Raw genomic sequence first — 18,552 nt, forward strand, 5'->3', positions numbered from 1 at the left:
AATAAATATAATGTAATGTATGTAATTGCTTTAACATATGTAATAGGTATTAAACATACTAAATATTAAATACATTGTATATTAAATATAAGCTGGAAGCTAGGAAATCCAGGGGTGTAGTTTTCAGAACTGACGTAAGCCACAGTCAGAGGGCAGGGGATCAGATCAAACACTCAGGCAGAGAGAGCAAATTCTCCTTTCCTCTGACTTTTTATTCTTTTGGGGCCCTCAAGAGATTGGATGAGGCCCACCTACACTGGGGAGGGAAATCTGCTTTACTCCATCTACCAATTCAAATGCTAATCTCATCTGGGAACAGACCCACCCAGAAATAATGTTTAGCAAAATATCTGTGTATCTCAGCATATAGTTGAATTGACACTTAAATATTAACCATTACATTCTGCAAACCTTAAAATATACCAATGCCTCAGTCCAACCCCCAGAAATTCATATTTAATTGGTATAAATTACAGGCTGGGCTTTAAGATTATCAAAAGCTCCCCAGGAGATTTTAATGAATCACCAAAAGTTAAGAACCATTAACATCACAGAACATTTCTTTCTTGATGAGAAATCAAAATGCTTCTCACTTTTAGCGTTGATGCCCTGGGAGAGATATTATCTACCTCTGTAAGGTGCCTTCAGAGTATCCCACTGTACCCCATGTAGTCAGGATTTTCAAACAGGCCACTGCAAACATGTGCCTCCAAGTCTGGTCAAAGTCAATCCAAATATTTTTCCCCAATATGGTAGTAGATGGGTAGAATTTCTTTTATGATCACCACGTTGTATGGTAGGCATAATTATTCCCATGTAGAGGGTGAACTGAGATTCATAGAAAAATAGGGGTGCATATTGCCACAAAGCTAGCAAATGTAAAAAATTAGGAAAAGGTCAAGTTTTCTGATCCGAGTTAAATAAGTAGTAGGTATCCTTATTTTATTTATTCCACAGATACTACTGTCAGGGGTGAGTAGAAAAAAAGCAAATGAATAAAAATGTAGTCAGCCTATGAACGGGAAGATTAGCTAGCATCCTTCACACAAAAGACCTGATACGTATTCGGCCACTAGAGAGGTTTAGTCAGCTGTATTTACAGTCCCATAAATGGAAAGAAGCATCATGACAAAAGGAAATTCTATGAATCCAGGAAAAAACACATCAAATTAAATAAATAATTCACAGGCAGAACAAAGATTACAGAGTTGGCTCTGATAACAAAGTATCTAAAATAAGTGGTGATGTGTTTTCCAACCACACAGGCTGCCAGTCCAGGTGCAAAGGAAAATAAATAAAACTATTATAGATCTAGTAAGAGTTAAACAGACAATAAAAACCAACAATGGAGATGAATTTTAAGTTGGTGATTCTTTGAACAATCTTCAAAAGATTTCATTTGCTCTGTTAACGCAATGTCAAGTCCATTTTAGAAATAAAAGAACATTTTTCTGCTTGCTAGAGTTTAGACATAAATCCTCAAACTGTATTAAATCAAGATGCTTCTAGAATCATAGCGCTAAAGATCATCAAGGATTATTAAAGAACTATAGTCACTCCCTCATTTTACAGGTGAGAAAACCAAGGTGGTAAATGACTGTGTGATGGCCTTAAAGTCCACATGATTCCCATCAGTGGCCAAAACAAGATTAGAATGCAGGTCTCCCATTTCCTCTTCACTTAATTATTCATCATTCTTTAGTCATTTTGAGCACAACTAGTGCACTGCTGTTTGAAACCTGACCTTTCCAATGGCAGTCAAAGTGCCATACTTTAATAGTGCTTCCATTGTCTTTGACCAGAATATTAAATAACTGGCAATCATGTTCTGAGCTTCTTTCCAGATGAATTATATGTTAAGCTCTGTTTCAATATTGATTTGTAATATACTTTAAAGCATGTTGATCTTCCTCTGGTCTCTTCTTACAGTTCTGAGCTACATGAATGCTAGAGTTCCTAAAATTTGTGATTTTCTGAATGGCCATCTCTACTATGTCCACCAACCCAACAACAATCACTGCTTGTTGCTAGACAGAAAAATAAAGTTAATAAATTTACAAGTGAAATCCTGTGTTCGTTTTTTTAAAATGAAAAACAGAAACCTATTTGATTTAGAATCTAAACCCTAGAAGCATACCCAGGGCTTAAAGAAATGTATGATTCTTCTATGGAATATTGGAGAATTCTTGTTTAATCAATGGAAGCACATCGTTAGTTTACTCAGGTCCCTAAAAAGGCGGAGGACCTCACTTAAAAGAAACAAGTGACTGTCTTAGTTAATGTAAATAGAAATGCATTTCCAGCTTATTTATGGTTGTTCATTTCTATACCATACAGTGGTCTGTTTCTCAGGACATCAGTATAAAAGGCAAATTGATAGGTGAGAAGGGTAAGTGGTATAATAAAAAAGTTAAAAGCATGGGCTACATGACATGGACAAGTTACTCAGCCTTTCTAATCTTCCATAGGTACATCTATAAAACAGGGAATAAAACATATTACAAAGAGATATGCTTCTCCTCCCACCATGCTTTGGCCTTCACATGTTTGGGACGCATAGGAGATCCAGTGCCTTTCCCCTCCATCCTATTCTTGGAAGAGGAATTGTTAATGTTATTGGTCAGTAACCAGAACATCTATGGAGCAATGGGTAGAATTATTACATTTGAAAGGGACAAACGTGTCACATGGTTCTGTCCCAGTAGCTCAGCTTATGATTCACAGAATAAGGCATGTTAGCTTAAGCTTGTCCCATGACCTAGTCAGCTGTGATTTGGGGGCAAGAGAGAGAGAGAAGGAAAGCCTCAATTAGAATTCCAAAATGAAGTAACAGCGGCTAGCTCACTAGTAATAAGTAATACTTTGGTCTTTTCTGATTATCGTTTCTTGTGTATGGATCCCTTGGCAGGAAACTTAACCACCCACTTCAGAGGTCTGTTATGAAGTCCGATATGGTATAAAAAGTGCACAGTGCAGTGCCTCATATGCAATAAGCTGTCAAAGAATATTATCTAGATGACCTTGGATTTGCACTTAAATGTTTGTTATTAAATCAGTTTGCATGGGACTAGTATCCAGAGCCTCAGGATAAAGTAGATTCATGTGAGTTAATAAATGAAAAGCTCTCTGAAATTCTAGATGGCAGGTCATGCTAAGTCAGGTAAGTGCAAGCTGGTGGCTGGGCGTTCCCTCAGGACACATGTTTTGATGGAATGAGGACTCAGGGTGTAGAAACCAGCTTGGCAGTGGATGGTAAACCATTGCCCAGCACATGCTGCCTCCTGTTAAGCAGAAGGCTCTCATGCAAATTGCTTTCTGAATCGTTAGCTGTCGGCAACCCTCAGCTCTCCTCCTGCAGCTGTTCTTTCTGATTTTGCCTGCAAACTTTTCATATTGGGCAGGCTCCCAAGCCAAACAAGTTGCCCCTCTGCAGGCTTTGTTCCTGGGGGCGAGAAGTGAACCTCACAGATAAGTCAAAGTAAGGATGCACCATGGACTAATACACACTGAAGGAACAGACTCCTGTAAGCTAAGGTGATGAATGCCTTTGAAAGTAATTTTCATGCGGCTTCCTATGAGAATGTCAGCCAGGCTCCAGAAGTTATATGCTGCAATTTTAAAATTATCTGCCTCTGTAGACTTCTAAAGCTTCTATCAGCTAAGAAGTATCTTTTTTAAAAAAGAAAATATTTTTATACAACTTTAAAGACTACTTTCCATTTATTACAAAATATTGGCTATATTCCCCCTGTTGTATAATACATCCTGGAGCCTACTTTACACCAAATAGTTTGTACTTCCCACTTCCCAATTCCAACTCTTAAATTGCCTTTCCCCCCTCCCCCACTGGCAATTACTAGTTTGTTCTCTATATCTGTGAGTCTGCTTTTTTTATGTTATATTCACCAGTTTGTTTTATTTCTTAGATTCCACATATAAGCGATATCATACAGTATTTATCTTTCTCTGTCTGACTTGTTTCTCTTAGAATAATGCCCTCCAAGTCCATCCATGTTGCTGCAAATGGCAAAATTAATTTCATTCTTTTTTATGGCTGAGTAGTATTTATATATATATATGTATGCAAATATATAGATTTAAATTATATATATATATATATAAAATCTTCTTTATCCATTGATCTGTTGATGGACACTCAGGTTGTTTCCACGTCTTGGCAATCGTAAATAACGCCTCTATGATGCTGCGAACATTGGGGTGCGTGTATCTTTTTGAATTATAGTTTTGTCTGGATATATGCCCAGGAGTGGGATTGCTGGATCATATGGTAATTCTATTTTAGCTTTTGAGGGACCTCCGTACTGTTTGCCACAGTGGCTGTACCAATTTATTACATTCCCACCAGAGGAATGTGTGGGAAATCTCTGTACCTTGTGCTCAATTTTACTGTGAACCTAAAACTTAATTAATTCCCAGCAGCATTAGCAAATAAGACCATGCATTTTTTTAAAAATCTTTTTTTAAGGCATCGTAAATATTTGCTGAATAAAATGAGAAACTCTATCTCGATTGGATGGATTAAATCAGCAGAAACTAAGCTTCACCTGTGATTTTAGCAGCTGAACTGGTTGAGAAATTCAGAGCAGAACAGGCACAAGTCCTCTCTGAACAAGGTAAGGTACAAGAAAAGGAAGGATGGATGTTGTAGGCAAATCATAACACTCTATCATGGCTAAATATAATATCAGGAATTAAATAACTTGAAATCATATAAAAATTTCCTTTACTCGTATGCCCCCTCCCGCATAAAGTGGAAGGTGAGCACAAATGTAAATCAAGCAGGCAGAGGCTCCCACTATCTTATATACGAAATCAAAATTTTAAAGTGTTTTCTTCAGAATCCCTTTTGCCTGGGTGCAGAAGAAAAAGTAGCTGATCAGTGCACCCAAAGGTAAAATGAAAAATAGTAAAAGAAAGTTTTTCTACATTTTTGAATTTAAAATCTGAAATACATTTCTTTAACACTCTTCTTACTTATACCCATGTACCTTAAAAACCAAAATTAAAATTAAATTGTATTAGAGCAGAGGAGCAAAAATTTCCAGCCAATCCAAAGGTTAAGTGGTGCCTGATACACTGTTTGAATAAAGTTACGAATCCATATCCAGACTCAGCTAGAAAATTAAAGCATGCTGTGATCACTCGGTACGAAGAGGGGTCATGGCAATTGATTTTATTTATACACACTTTCATACATAATAATTTATCAAATTTGTCCTATGCCACTTTCCATGCTTATTTAATCCTCATTTAATCTCTACCAAATGAATACTGTGAAACATGTTTAATCATTATTCCCATTTCCAAGATGTGGGAACTGAGGCAGGAAGTATGGTACATCAAAATTCAGAAATTTTGTCACTCCAAATATATCCAGGTCTAGCTCTTTAACCTGTATAATAGTCTTTTTCTCTTTTCCTTGCCGTGTGAACCTTTCATCTTCTCCCACTGTCAAATTCAAGTGTTAACTCTAACCTCTCTTGATCTCCGCTATCCACTGAAGGAGGCCTTCTGGCTTCCTAGAAAAGCTTCACCATTCTTAGCAGAGTACTTGAGATCTAGCAGGTGCTTTGTTAAGTGAATGAGTTAATAAACATATAAGAGAACATTAAAATTACCATTTAAGGGATGGAGAAACAGGCTCTGAAAGATTAAGTAACTTCCTTCACATAAGGGGTCAAGCTGGAATTCAGATTCTGAAGCCCAAGTGATCACCCTCAAAATAATCTAAGTTATATTCATTGGGATAGAATATGCTCAGTCTATATCCCTCACTAGACTCTAAGGAACAAGAAGGCAGTACTAGGCACCTAATGCACTTCATTTTGGGTAAATTTTTCATTTATACAAAAATACTTGTGTAAAGATAGACTAAAGCCTTAAACTTTCCCTGCTGGATTCCCTGCTCAACTGTGAGTACTCCTGTGATGAAAACTCGCCTAACGCACTGAATGACCTTGACCAAGCAGCTTTCCTTTACAGCCTCCATTTTCTTTTCTGTAAAATACTGTTGACAGGACATGTTCCACCTGCCTCATAGAAATGCGTTTATAAAGCACTTTGGAAAGCATGAAGCTTTCTTTTTTTTTTTTTTCGGTACATGGGCTTCTCACTGCTGTGGCCTCTCCTGTTGCGGAGCACAGGCTCCGAATGCGCAGGCTCAGCAGCCATGGCTCACGGGCCCAGCCGCTCCACGGCATGTGGGATCTTCCCGGACCGGGGCACGACCCTGTATCCCCTGCATCGGCAGGCGGACTCTCAACCACTGCACCACCAGGGAAGCCCAAGCATGAAGCTTTCTTCAAAAGCAAGCAAGTACTTTAAATGTCATTATTATAGGACTCCTTAAAAGGAGCCTTTTTATGGTGAAAAGAAACCTTAGCTTATCAATTGTGCAACTCAACCACAGAAAATTTAAGGCGGAACATGCATGACACAATAATAATTCCAAATAAATCCTTCTAATAGTTAAGTAAAGAGAAGTCAAAATTCTTCTCTGGACTATTTTGATTTCATACAAAGGGCATCCCTTTAGAAGTTATGGAAGTTCAGATACAGAGCCTCAAACTCTAGATTGCAATGTAACATTTGTTTCTGAACTTCTGCTGCCAGTCTTGCTAACAGTTCACTTGCAATGTAATATATTACTGCATTTCATTTCTAGGCAAGAACATTATTTACTCACAGGAGAAATACTTTCCTGAGGAAAGACTGTCTTTGGAAACTTTCAAGGACATTTGAGAAATGCTTCAGCCCAAGCCACAAAATTATGAGCATGCTTTTGTGCCTCTCTGTTCCCAGGGCACCATTTTTAAAAATCTTTCATTTAAGTTTATTGCAAGCATCCATCTTCCCTTTCCAGAAAAAATAGCAATTAACACAACTTCATTGATTTCCAGTTTTCCTAGGTGTCATTTCATAATGCATCTATTGTATGCAGTTCACATCATCATTTTCATCGCTTTCAACATTTTCCATGTTGTCTCCCTACCTGAATTGTGACTTTTTGTATGGAAAGTTTTATTTTTCACTTGCATCTTACTTTGAATAAATCTGAAATCAACATTCAGGATTATTTATTTTTATTTTCTTCAGTATGTTTCTAACTTAGCAAACTATGGGTAAAAATGCCATGTAACAACAGTATGTAATATTTACATAGAGCCCATGTAGTGAACATAGTCCTAAACTCTTACCAAATCCTCACCAGACCCTATAAAGTAGGTACTATTAACCTTGTCATTTGATAGATGAGAAAACTGATGCATAAACTGGTTAAGTAACCTGTCTGAGGTCAGATAGCTAGTGATTACTTTCCCCATCACCGCCATTGTTCAGTTAATGCGTCCTTCCCATCTCAGTTCAAATGGCACTGACACAAAAAAGCCTTTCTTTGACCTCCTGAAAATACTGGGTCTCGTTGCTTTTACAGCATCATATGTTTATTATTCATTTCACATATTTGTGTGATTAATTATATTTGAACGTATTTTTCCTAAGGGTAACTCTAGTCCAGCTGTGCTTTCCAAATTATGAAATCCGGGACTACGTGGGCTATGTCTGTTTTGCGTATTACTGTACTTTCAGTATTTGGTGCATGGTAAGTATTCACGAAATGTGATGGATGGATGAATACAGGACTTTGTAAGAACAAATAAATAAATGACTGGATCAATAAATTTGGTTGATCATAACATAAACAACAGTGCCATGTTAAAAGTTTTCTCTGGGTCTATACACAAACTCTTCTCAGACAGGGTTCCTGTTTGCTGTCTACACCACCAGTTGGAAGAGAAAAAAGCCAATCAAGGTCTGACTGTCATGTGTACAGGCTGAAGCTGATGCATTAGGTTGAGAGACAGGGTGATTTAGGAATAATTTTACTTCTGGCTGAACTATATATAGAACCAAGTCTTACGTAAAAAAAACCCTACTTTTAATATGAGTGTGTGTAGAATGAAATAGGAGCATCAAGCCCATTAATTGCGATATTTAAATATATTGTCCCATTTCCACATTCATTTCCATGAATTTGGATGCCATTAGGTCAAGCTAACCCAAGCATTTACACCACCATGATAAATAGTGAAATATCAATGGATACACAAAAAGAAAATTTCCCAAATTTAGCAGAGAACACATTAGCATGAACTTGTAAATTTAACATTCAAGTTCATTGGCGCACAGAGAACCAAGTGACTTTTGTTAAAGTAGGAAACTTTATGACTATGTGAGGACATGAACATTGAGAAAGTGCTCCCTATTTTAAAACCAGGACCTTAGAAATATTTTAATGAATTTATTTTTTGCGTATCTGCCATCTAGGTAACAGTAAAACTCAATATTTATACATCAGATTTTTAAAACATTGTGCATATATACTGTATACTGCTATAGAATATAAGTTGCCCCCAAATCTCCAAGATACAATATAGGATCAAACAAACAAACAGAATGACAAGAAAAACCAACTGTAATATTTTGATACCTCTTAATTATTAAATAATTATGTTTAGAGAAATAAAAGTTAAAAAATTGTGCTCTGGAGAGTATTTAAAATATGAATGAACCTTCAAGATGGCAGAGGAGTAAGACGTGGAGATCACCTTCCTCTCTACAAATACATCAGAAATACATCTACATGTGGAACAACTACAGAACACCTACTAAACACTGGCAGAAGACCTCAGACTTCCCAAAAGGCAAAAAACTCCCCACGTACTTGGGTAGGGCAAAAGAAAAAACAGAGACAAAAGAATAGGGATGGGACCTGCACCTCTGGGAGGGAGCTGTGAAGGAGGAAAAGTTTCCACACACTATGAAGCCCCTTCACTGGTAGAGACAGGGAGCAGTGGGTGGGGGGAAGCTTTGGAGACACGGAGGAGAGCATGGCAACAGGGGTGCGAAGGGCAAAGTGGAGAGCATCCCGCACAGATCGGTGCTGACCAGCACTCACCAGCCTCAGAGGCTTCTCTGCTCACCTGCCAGGGCAGGTGGGGGCTGGGAGCTGAGGCTCGGGCTTCAGAGGTGAGATCCCAGGGAGAGGACTGGGGTTGGCTGTGTGAACACAGCCTGAAGGGGGCTAGTGTGCCACAGCTAGCTGGGAGGGAGTTCAGGAAAATGTCTGGATCTGCCTAAGAGGCAAGACACCACTGTTTCGGGGTGCACAAGAAGAGGGGATTAATAAAGCACTGCCGAAACGAGCTCCAGAGACGGGCGTGAGCCGCGGCTATCAGCGCGGATCCCAGAGACAGCATAAGATGCTAAGGCTGCTGCTGCAGCCGCCAAGAATCCTATGTGAAAGCACAAGCCACTGTCCACACTTCCCCTCCCGGGAGCCTTTGCAGCCCGCCATTGCCAGGGTCCCGAATTCCAGGGACAACTTCCGCGGGAGAACGCACGGCACGCCTCAGGCTGGTGCAACATGACGCTGGCCTCTGCTGCGGCAGGCTCACCCCGCACTCCGTACCCCACCCTCCGCCCGGCCTGAGTGAGCCAGAGCCCCCGAAGCAGCTGCTCCTTTAACCCTGTACTGTCTGGGTGAAGAAAAGACGCCCTCAGGTGACCTACACGCAGAGGCGGGGCCAAATCCAAAGCTGAGCCCCAGGAGCTGTGCAAACAAAGAAGAAAAAGGGAAATCTATCCCAGCAGTGGAATACCTGAATAGACAATGAATCATCCCAAAATTGAGGCGGTGGACTTTCTGTGATTTTGTCTGTATAGCTTTGCTTATACCATTTGTCCTATGGTTCTGTCTGTACGTCTTTTGTTTCTTTGCTTTTTAGTATAGTTTACAGGGCTTGATTTCTATTTTGGTTTGGTTGCTCTCTTCTTTCTTTCTTTCTTTTTTTAAATTACTTTTTAATTTTTAAAAAATTTTAATATTTTTTTATCTTTTATTTTAATAACTTTATTTTATTTTTTACTTTCTTTCTTTTTTTCTCCCTTTTGTTCTGAGCCGTGTGGCTGACAGGGTCTTGGTGCTCTGAAGGGTGTCAGGCCTGTGCCTCTGAGGCAGGAGAGCCAAGTTCAGGACATTGGTCCACGAGAGACCCCCCCAGCACCACGTAATATCAAAAGGAGAAAGCTCTCCCAGAGATCTCCATCTAAACGCTAACACCCAGCTCCACTCAACGACCAGCAAGCTACAGTGCTGGAAACCCTATGCCAAACAACTAGCAAGAGAGGAACATAACCCCACCCATTAGCACACAGGCTGCCTAAAATCATAATAAGGTCACAGACACCCCAAAACACACCACAGGATGCCGTCCTGCCCACCTGAAAGACAAGATGCAGCCTCATCCACCAGAACACAGGCACCACTCCCATCCACCAGGAAGCCTACACAACCCACTGAACCTACCTTAGCCACTGGGGGCAGACACCAAAAACAGCAGGAACTACGAACCTGCAGCCTGCAAAAAGGAGACCCCAAACACAGTAAGTTAAGCAAAATGAGAAGACAGAGAAATACACAGCAGATGAAGGAACAAGGAAAAAACCCACCAGACCAAACAAATGAGGAGGAAATAGGCAGTCCACCTGAAAAAGAACTCAGAGTAATCATAGTAAAGATGAGCCAAAAGCTTGGAAATAGAATGGAGAAAATACAATAAACGTTTAACAAGGACCTAGAAGAACTAAAGAGCAAACAAACAATGATGAAGAACACAATAAATGAAATTTAAAATTCTCTGTAAGGAATCAATAGCAGAATAACTGAGGCAGAAGAACAGAAAAGTGACCTGGAAGATAAAATAGTAGAAATAACCACTGCAGAGCAGAATAAAGAAAAAAGAATAAAAAGAATTGAGGACAGTCTCAGAGACCTCTGGGACAATATTAATGTGATAAACCATATTAACACACAGAAGGAGAAAAACCATATGATCATCTCAATAGATGCAGGAAAAGCTTTCCACAAAATTCAACACCCATTTATGATATAAACCCTCCAGAAAGTAGGCATAGAGGGAACTTGCCTCAACATAATAAAGGCCATATATGAACCAACATTCGAATTATAGGGGTCGCAGAAGAAGAAGAGAAAAAGAAAGGGACTGAGAAAATATTTGAGGAGAATACAGTTGGAAACTTCCCTTATATGGGAAAGGAAATAGGCAATCAAGTCCAGGAAGCGCAGACAGTGCCATACAGGAAATATCCAAGGAGAAACATGCCAAGACACATATTAATCAAACTATCAAAAATTAAATACAAAGAAAAAATATTAAAAGCAGCAAGGGAAAACAACACATAACATACAAGGGAATCCCCATAAGGTTAACAACTGACCTTTCAGCAGAAACTCTGCAAGCCAGAAGGGAGTGGCAAGACATATTCAAAGTGATGAAAGGGAAAAACCTACAACCAAGATAATTCTACCCAGCAAGGATCTCATTCAGATTCGACGGAGAAATTAAAACCTTTACAGACAAGCCAAGGCTAAGAGAATTCAGCACCACAAAACCAGCTTTACTACAAATGCTAAAGGAAATTCTCTAGATAGGAAACACAAGAGAAGGAAAAAACCTCCAATAACAAACCCAAAAGAATTAAGAAAATGAGAATAGGAACATACATATCAATAACTATCTTAATGTAAATGAATTAAATGCTCCAACCAAAGGACATAGACTGGCTGAATGGACACAAAAACAAAACCCCTATATATGCTGTCTACAAAGGAACCACTTCAGACACATACTAGGGACACATACAGACTGAAAGTGAGGGGATGGAAAAAGATATTCCATGCAAATGGATATCAAAAGAAAGCTGGAATAGCAATTCTCATATCAGACAAAATAGACTTTAAAATAAAGACTATTACAAGAGACAAAGAAGGACACTACATAATGATCAAGGGATCAATCCAAGAAGAAGATATAACAATTGTAAATATTTATGCACCTAAAATAGGAGCACCTCAATACATAAGGCAAATGCTAACAGCCATAGAAGGGGAAATCAACAGTAACACAATCATAGGAGGGGACTTTAAACACCCCACTTTCACCAAAGGACAGATCATCCAAAATGAAAATAAATAAGGAAACACAAGCTTTAAATGACACATTAAACAAGATGGACTTAATTGATATTTATAGAACATTCCATCATAAAGAACAGAATACACTTTCTTCTCAAGTGCTCATGGAACATTCTCCAGGATAGATCATATATTGACTTGTCACAAGTCAAGCCCTGGTAAATGTAAGAAAATTAAAATCATACCAAGTACCTATTCTGACCATAATGCTACAAGACTAGATATCAATTACAGGAAAAAAAACTGTAAAAAATACAAAAACATGGAGGTTAAGCAATATGTTACTAAATTACCAAGAGATCACTGAAGAAATCAAAAAATACCTAGAAATGAATGACAATGAAAACACGATGACGCAAAACCTATGGGATGCTGCAAAAGCAGTTGTAAGAGGGCAGTTTATAGCAATACAAGCCTACCTCAAGAAGGAAGAAACAACTCAAATAAACAATCTAACCTTACACTTAAAGCAAACAGGGAAAGAAGAACAAAAAACCCCCCAAAGTTAGCAGAAGGAAAGAAATCATAAAAATCAGATCAGAAATAAATGAAAAACAAATGAAGGAAATGAAAGCAAAAATCAATAAAACTAAAAGCTGGTTCTTTGAGAAGATAAACAAAATTGATAAACCATTAGCCAGACTCACCAAGAAAAAAAGGGAGAAGACTCAAATCAATAGAATTAGAAATAAAAAAGGAGAAGTAACAACTGACACTGCAGAAATACAATGGATCATGAGAGATCACTACAAGCAACTCTATGCCAATAAAATGGACAACCTGGAAGAAATACACAAATTCTTAGAAATGCACAACCTTCTGAGACTGAACTAGGAAGAAATAGAAAATATAAAGACACCAATCAGAAGCACTGAAATAGAGACCATGATTAAAAATCTTCCAACAAACAAAAGCCCAGGACCAGATGGTTTCACAGGCGAGTTCTAGCAAACATTTAGAGAAGAGCTAACACCTATCCTTCTCAAACTCTTCCAAAATATAGCAGAGGGAGAAACATTCCCAAACTCATTCTACGAGGCCACCATCACCCTGATACCAAAACCAGACAAAGATGTCACAAAGAAAGAAAACTACAGGCCAATATCACTGATGAACATAGATGCAAAAATCCTCAACAAAATACTAGCAAACAGAATCCAACAGCACATTAGAAGGATCCTACACCATGATCAAGTGGGGTTTATCCCAGGAATGAAAGCATTCTTCAACATATGCAAATCAATCAATGTGATAAACCATATTAACACACAGAAGGAGAAAAACCATATGATCATCTCAATAGATGCAGGAAAAGCTTTCCACAAAATTCAACACCCATTTATGATATAAACCCTCCAGAAAGTAGGCATAGAGGGAACTTGCCTCAACATAATAAAGGCCATATATGACAAACCCACAGCCAACACCATTTTCAATGGTGAAAAACTGAAACCATTTCCTCTAAGATGAGGAACAAGACACGGTTGTTCACTCTCACCACTATTATTCAACATAGTTTTGGAAGTTCTAGCCACAGAAATCAGAGAAGAAAAAGAAATAAAAGGAATCCGAATTGGAAAAGAAGAAGTAAAGCTGTCACTGTTTGCAGATGACACGATACTATATATAGAGAATCCTAAAGATGCTACCAGAACACTACTAGAGCTAATCAATGAATTTGGTTATATAGCAGGATACAAAATAAATGAACAGAAATCTCTTGCATTCCTATACACTAATAATGAAAAATCTGAAACACAAATTAAGGAAACACTCCCATTTACCACTGCAACAAAAAGAATAAAATACCTAGGAATAAACCTACCTAAGGAGACAAAAGACCTTTATGCAGAAAACGGTAAGACACTGAGGAAAGAAATTAAACATGATACAAACAGATGGAGAGATATACCATGTTCTTGGATTGGAAGAATCAACATTGTGAAAATGACAATACTACCCACGGCAATCTACAGATTCAATGCAATACCTATCCAACTACCAACAGCATTTTTCACAGAATTAGAACAAAAAATTTCACAATTTGTATGGAAACACAAAAGACCCTGAATACCAAAAGCAATCTTGAGAAAGAAAAACAGAGCTAGAGGAATTACGCTCCCAGGCCTCAGACTATATTACAAAGGTACAGTAACCAAGACAGTATGGTACTGGCACAAAGACAGAAATATACATCAATGGATCAGGATAGAAAGCCCAGAGAGAAACCCATGCACATATGGTCACCTTATTTTTCATAAAGGAGGCAAGAATATACAATGGAGAAAAGACAGCCTCTTCAATAATGGTGCTGGGAAAACTGGACAGCTACATTTAAAAGAATGAAATTAGAACACTCCCTAACACCATACACAAAAATAAACTCAAAATGGATTAAAGGAGAAGGCGGAAGATGGCGGAAGAGTAAGACGCGGAGATCACCTTCCTCCCCACAGATACACCAGAAATACATCTACACGTGGAACAGCTCCTACAGAACACCTACTGAAGGCTGGCAGAAGACCTCAGACCTCCCAAAAGGCAAGAAACTCCCCACATACCTGGGTAGGGCAAAAGAAAAAAAGAAAAAACAGAGACAAAAGAATAGGGACGGCACCTGCACCAGTGGGAGGGAGCTGTGAAGGAGGAAAAGTTTCCACACACTAGGAAGCCCCTTCGCGGGCGGAGACTGCGGGAGGCGGAGGGAGGAGCTTCGAAGCCGCGGAGGAGTGCACAGCAACGGGTGCGGAGGGCAAAGCGGGGAGATGCCCGCACAGAGGATCGGTGCCCACCGGCACTCACCAGCCCGAGAGGCTTGTCTGCTCACCCGCCGGGGCGGGCGGGGCTGCGAGCTGAGGCTCTGAGGCTCGGGTTTCGGTTTCGGACGGAACGCAGGGAGAGGACTGGGGTGGCGGCTTGAACATAGCCTGAAGGGGTTAGTGCACCACAGCTAGCCGGGAGGGAGTCCGGGGAAAAGCCTGCACCTGCCGAAGAGGCAGGGGACTTTTCCTTCCCTCTTTGTTTCCTGGGGCGTGAGGAGAGGGGTTTAAGAGCGCTGCTTAAAGGAACTCCAGAAACGGGCGCGAGCTGCGGCTAAAAGCGCGAACCCCAGAGACGGGCGCGAGCCGCGGCTGAAAGCGCGGACCCCAGAGACGGGCGCGAGCCGCGGCTGAAAGCGCGGAATCCAGAGACGGGCGCGAGCCGCGGCTGAAAGCGCGGAATCCAGAGACGGTCGCAAACCGCGGCTAAAAGCGCGGACCCCAGAGGCGGGCGGGAGACGTTAAGGCTGCTTCTGCCGCCACCAAGGGGCCTGTGTGCGAGCACAGGTCACTCTCCACACCCCTCTTCCGCGGAGCCTGTGCAGCCCGCCACTGCCAGGTTCCCGGGATCCAGGGACAACTTCCCCGGGAGAACGCACAGCGCGCCTCAGGCTGGTGCAAAGTCACGCCGGCCTTTGCCACCGCAGGCCTGCCCCGCACTCCGTGCCCCTCCCTCCCCGCTGGCCTGAGTGCGCCAGAGCCCCCGAATCAGCGGCTCTTTTAACCCCATCCTGTCTGAGCAAAAAACAGACGCCCTCCAGCGACCTACACGCAGTGGCAGGGCCAAATCCAAAGCTGAGCCCTGGGAGCTGTGAGAACAAAGAAGAGAAAGGGAAATCTCTCCCAGCAGCCTCAGAAGCAGCGGATTAAAGCTCCACAATCAACTTGATATACCCTGCATCTGTGGAATACCTGAATAGACAACCAATCATCCCAAATTAAGGAAGTGGACTTTAGGAGCAAGATCTATGATTTTTTCCCTTTTCCTCTTTTTGTGAATGTGTATGTGTATGCTTCTGTGTGAGATCTTGTCTGTATAGTCTTGCTTCCACCATTTGTCCTAGGGTTCTATCCGTCCATTTTTTTAAAAAATTTTTTTCTTAATAATTAATTTTAATAACGTTATTATACTTTACCTTCGTTCTTCCTTTTTCTTTCTTTCTTTCCTTCCTTCCTTCCCTCCTTTAGACAACGAATCATCCCAAATTGAGGAGGTGGTCTCTGACAGCAAGATTTATGATTTTTCCCCATTTACCTCTTTTAGTGAGGGTGTATGTGTATGCTTCTGTGTAAGATTTTGTCAGTATAGCTTTGCTTCCAACATTTGTCCTAAGATTCTATCCGTCCCTTTTTTTTTTCTAAATAAGAATTTTTTAATTCAATAACTTTATTTTATTTTTACTGTATCTTCTTTCTTTCTGTCTTTTTTCCTTCTTTCCCTCCTTCCTTCCTTCCTCCCTCCCTCCCTCCCTCCTTTCTTTCCTTCTTGCCTTCTTTCCTTCTTTGCTTCTTTCTTTCTTTCTTCCTTCCTTCCTACCCTCCTTTCCTTCTTTCTTTCCTCATACTTCTACTAATTCCCTCTACTTTTTCTCCCTTTTATCCTGAGCCGTGTGGATGAAAAGCTCTTGGTGCTCCAGCCAGGAGGCAGGGATCTGCCTCTGAGGTAGGAGAGCCAACTTCAGGACACTGGTCAACAAGAGACCTCCCAGCTCCACATAATATCAAACGGCGAAAATCTCCCAGAGACCTCCATCTTAACACCAGCACCCAGCTTCACTCAACGACCAGCAAGCCACAGTGCTGGAAAACCTATGCCAAACAACTAGCAAAACAGGAACACAACCCCACCCATTAGCAGAGAGGCTGCCTAAAATCATAATAAGGCCACAGACACCCCAAAACACACCACCAGACGTGAACCTGCCCACTAGAGAGACAAGATACAGCCTCATCCACCACAACACAGGCACTAGTCCCCTCTAACAGGAAGCCTACACAACCCACTGAACCAACCTTAGCCACTGGAGACAGACATCAAAAACAGGAGGAACTACGAACCTGCAGCCTGCAAAAAGGAGACCCCAAACACAGTAAGATAAGCAAAAGGAGAAGACAGAAAAACACACAGCAGATAAAGGAGCAAGATAAAAATGCACCAGACCTAACAAATGAAGAGGAAATAGGCAGTCTACCTGAAAAAGAATTCAGAATAATGATAGTAAGGTTGATCCGAAATCTTGGAGATAGAATGGACAATAGAATGGACAAAATGCAAGAATCAGTTAACAAGGACCTAGAAGAACTAAAGATGAAACAAGCAACCATGAACAACACAATAAAGGAAATTAAAAGTACTCTAGATGGGATCAATAGCAGAATAACTGAGGCAGAAGAATGGATAAGAGACCTGGAAGATAAAATAGTGGAAATAACTACTGCAGAGCAGAATAAAGAAAAAAGAATGAAAAGAACTGAGGACAGTCTCAGAGACCTCTGGGACAACATTAAACACACCAACATTCGAATTATAGGGGTTCCAGAAGAAGAAGAGAAAAAGAAAGGGACTGAGAAAATATTTGAAGTGATTATAGTTGAAAACTTCCCTAATAAGGGAAAGGAAATAGTTAATCAAGTCCAGGAAGCACAGAGAGTCCCATACAGGATAAATACAAGGAGAAATACGCCAAGACACATATTAATCAAACTGTCAAAAATTAAATACAAAGAAAGCATATTAAAAGCAGCAAGGGAAAAACAACAAATAACACATAAGGGAATCCCCATAAGGTTAACAGCTGATCTCTCAGCAGAAACCCTACAAGCCAGAAGGGCGTGGCAGGACATATTGAAAGTGATGAAGGAGAAAAACCTGCAGTCAAGACTACTCTACCCAGCAAGGATCTCATTCAGATTTGATGGAGAAATTAAAACCTTTACAGACAAGCAAAAGCTGAGAGAGTTCAGCACCACCAAACCAGCTTTACAACAAATGCTAAAGGATCTTCTCTAGGCAAGAAACACAAGAGAAGGAAAAGACCTATAATAACGAACCCAAAACAATTTAGAAAATGGGAATAGGAACATACATATCGATAATTACCTTAAATGTAAATGGACTAAATGCTCCCACCAAAAGACACAGATTAGCTGAACGGATACAAAAACAAGACCCTTATATATGCTGTCTACAAGAGACCCACTTCAGACCTAGAGACACATACAGACTGAAAGTAAGGGGATGGAAAAAGATATTCCATGCAAATGGAAACCAAAAGAAAGCTGGAGTAGCAATTCTCATATCAGACAAACTAGACTTTAAAATAAGGACTATGAAAAGAGACAAAGAAGGACACTACATAACGATCAAGGGATCGATCCAAGAAGAAGATATAACAATTGTAAATATTTATGCACCCAACATAGGAGCATCTCAATACATAAGGCAAATACTAACAGCCATAAAAGGGGAAATCGACAGTAACACATTCATAGTAGGGGACTTTAACACCCCACTTTCACCCATGGACAGATCATCCAAAATGAAAATAAATAAGGAAACACAAGCTTTAAATGATACATTAAACGAGATGGACTTAATTGATATTTATAGGGCATTCCATCCAAAAACAACAGAATACACATTTTTCTCAAGTGGTC

The 18,552-nt window shown here is 40.1% G+C and overlaps 1 protein-coding gene across 25 annotated transcripts in view; it reads right to left on the reverse strand.

Moving 5' to 3' along the window:
• The window catches only part of LOC307183366 (metabotropic glutamate receptor 7-like), a 198,368-nt gene that overhangs the window by 117,081 nt on the left and 62,735 nt on the right, over positions 1 to 18,552 (reverse strand). Inside the window, exon 5 of one of the 25 annotated variants that reach the window (XM_079915748.1) lies at positions 10,388 to 10,439. The exons of the other annotated variants lie outside the window; for them this stretch is intronic. The gene's annotated coding sequence lies outside the window, so the exon portion shown is untranslated. The remainder of the gene's footprint in view (positions 1 to 10,387; positions 10,440 to 18,552) is intronic. 25 annotated transcript variants of the gene reach the window in all.

This window comes from Stenella coeruleoalba, assembly GCF_951394435.1.
Source record: "Stenella coeruleoalba genome assembly, chromosome: 3".
In the NCBI taxonomy this organism is placed as follows: Eukaryota; Metazoa; Chordata; class Mammalia; order Artiodactyla; family Delphinidae; genus Stenella; species Stenella coeruleoalba.